We start from the raw sequence: 2,791 nt of genomic DNA on the forward strand, positions 1-2,791 counted from the left end.
TTTACATGAATCTTTCCCACGAGAAAGTTCATGTGGCACTCTAGATCAAAGACTCAATTCAATAAGTAACTAGGACAAAAAAAAAAAAAAGAAGAAGAAGAAGAAGGAAAAATTTAGTTACTTCCTTGACTGACATTCTGTGTTGATAATATATATAAGTCATGTGTATGGACATTTTGATATTAAATAAGGGGATAGAGAACACATAGTATATCCGCATGCTATATTAACTAGTGGGGTGAGAGACATTTTAACACGTCCACACAAAAAAATAAAGGGAGTTCTGATTTAGTGCCAACATCCAGACAAATGTTAAAGTGCTCAATACCAACATCCGACATGCATACATAACCGACAATTCTAAATAACCTTTATATAGAAGAAAAAAAAATTATTAATTTGCCACCCTTAAGACCAGTTCTTATTTCCCGAGGGGAGTCAGATAGAGGGCCAAAGTTATATGGTTTTCTAATCTTTGGTATATGCAATATTCACCGGAGTAAAAGGATTAGTATATGTTTACAAATTTCAATATTTGGTTAACAAAAATGCCACACTACACATAGAATAGCCGCAGGAAATATTTGAAAAAGTATTACCTGAATATATTTGACTAAAAATATGTTGGACACTAGTAACAGAAGAATGAAATTTGTCACTGTTTTAATCATTACAGCATTTATTTTTTCTTTAAAGCTAATTTCAATTGTTTTATTGGGTATAATGTTTAAAATAATTTTTAATTTGAAGATTAATATTATTATTTATTTTTGCACTTATGAAGATAATTTGATACATTAGCGGTGTATGCAGATTTAGGACTAAACTAGATATCCCAAAATGGCCGAACATAGGGATAAAGGCCAGAAATATGTTTTTGTTTTCTCGTATAATGATATACGACATGATGTACATCTTGTCAGCTTGCTATTGTATATCTGGCTTAATTAATGTAGAAATCACTTTTTAATTCTGATTCGTATAAGTAATTAGTTTTATTTATAATCAGAAGATATTAATTACATTTACTTGTTTTTTGTTTATGTCACGAGCACTGTTAATGAACTTAATGTATTATTTATTTTATAATGTAGGTTCACTGTTTGCTGAATGAGACTTGAAGCATGTATGTATCTATTTATATATAGATAGTTTGTAGGATTTGTAATCATAGTTTATATTCAAAGTAAATTATTTTTTCTTGAAATACTTTCAGCATCCGGGTCAGTTGCGCAAATAATTGCGCAGTTCCAAGGTTGATCAGTTGTATGTCTTGACAGGTAGGCAGAAGTAAACTGTTGAATTATAAATTTAGGTGAGTAGTTTTAATGTAAATTTACTAAAAAATTATCTTACTTTGTAAGTATGGTATTTTTAAGAGTCAGAAAATGTAATGAATAGTGTATTATGTGTTAATAAATTATCCTGGAAAAGTAGAAAATTTTCTATTTTACATTGAATCTTCTTTGGCCATCTGTGTTCGACTGCTGTACTTGTTAGTATTATTATAAGTATTAATAAACCAGTCAAACTTCAAGAGTCAAAAGTTAACTAGTGGCTCGTTTATACTTTGTACAGCTGTCAATTACAGTTTTTAGGCCTAAGAACAGTAAAGCCTAACTATTAGTATTAACAAATATGCCAGTTTGATTCTTTATGATTATTATTGTTTGGTGCGATTATTACTGAAGTTAGATTTTAAAAACTTAAAAAAGATTTTTGAAGCTATTTTACTGACTTTTTGTATAAATAAATCTATTTTAATTATTATAAATTAACAATGGATAAAAAAAAAAAAAAGGAACTGAGTACCACTGACACTAGTATTAGTAGTAACCTACTAATTAATGCTATTAATGAATGTACCACTTTCAAAGTAAAAGTAAAACGGGAGATATATATATATATATTTATTTAGCAACACTCATTACAATTTTTACATTGTCAGGTAAACCACCCTACAAGCTGAAATTTAAAACCAACATTCAGTGGCACTAAAACTAAAAGTGAGTAAAACTTATATTGATAAATAATAAACCTGTAATTGTTTAAATTTACTATTAACTTTAAATACTTTAATATGTGAAACACCTTAAGACTTAATAGAGTTGTATTTAGTTATTTTTGGCTCTGGAAATAATATAAACACGTCTCAATCTTATTTTTAGTTCATATTTCTAAAAACAGATGATAGTGAAGTTTTAACATAAGGTGCTTAATTTGTGATGATCATAATTCAAAAGAATAACTTAAAACTTAAGGGAAATTGCAAATTATTCTTTAATATCAAAATGAATTAAAAAGGAGTTATATACAATAAGTACATTTTGTTATATAGGCTTAAGCCTAAAGACAGTTTTTTTCCTCAAGATAATATCAGTAATAACTTGAAATAACAGTGAAAAAGTATTGTTTAAGTGACTTCACCATATGGAATCCTGAAACTTGTCATTTAACATTTGAGTAGGTGTTCTATGCACCATTTGTAGCCAGTGAACATCCTCTTAACTCTTTCAGCATGGGCTCGGTCCCTGGGACTGATCTTGTAACCATTTTGTGCTTGTTATAGTTTTCATACTATAACTTTTAAATTATAAAGCAATTGTTAATGAAATTTGGCAGATTATCAGTAAATATTATAATGCTTTCTTATGCAAAATATCAATTTTTTTTATTAAGTTTTAAGGTTTGTAAAGCAATGTTTTTCTCTATTTTTTTTTCTTTTCACATGTTGACTATCCAACATGCAATGCAATTTTCATTTTAAGATTAAAAATACTTTTGTGCATCA

The 2,791-nt window shown here is 27.9% G+C and overlaps 1 long non-coding RNA gene across 1 annotated transcript in view; it reads left to right on the forward strand.

Moving 5' to 3' along the window:
- The first annotated feature begins 1,241 nt into the window (after window positions 1–1,241).
- LOC106474409 overlaps window positions 1,242–2,791 on the forward strand; it is a 14,851-nt gene continuing 13,301 nt past the window's right edge. Inside the window, exons 1-2 of the long non-coding RNA XR_001291745.2 lie at window positions 1,242–1,315; window positions 1,949–2,006. This is a non-coding gene — a long non-coding RNA (uncharacterized LOC106474409). The remainder of the gene's footprint in view (window positions 1,316–1,948; window positions 2,007–2,791) is intronic.

The sequence above is a fragment of the Limulus polyphemus genome, unplaced genomic scaffold (assembly GCF_000517525.1).
Source record: "Limulus polyphemus unplaced genomic scaffold, Limulus_polyphemus-2.1.2 Scaffold7181, whole genome shotgun sequence".
NCBI classification, from domain to species: domain Eukaryota; kingdom Metazoa; phylum Arthropoda; class Merostomata; order Xiphosura; family Limulidae; genus Limulus; species Limulus polyphemus.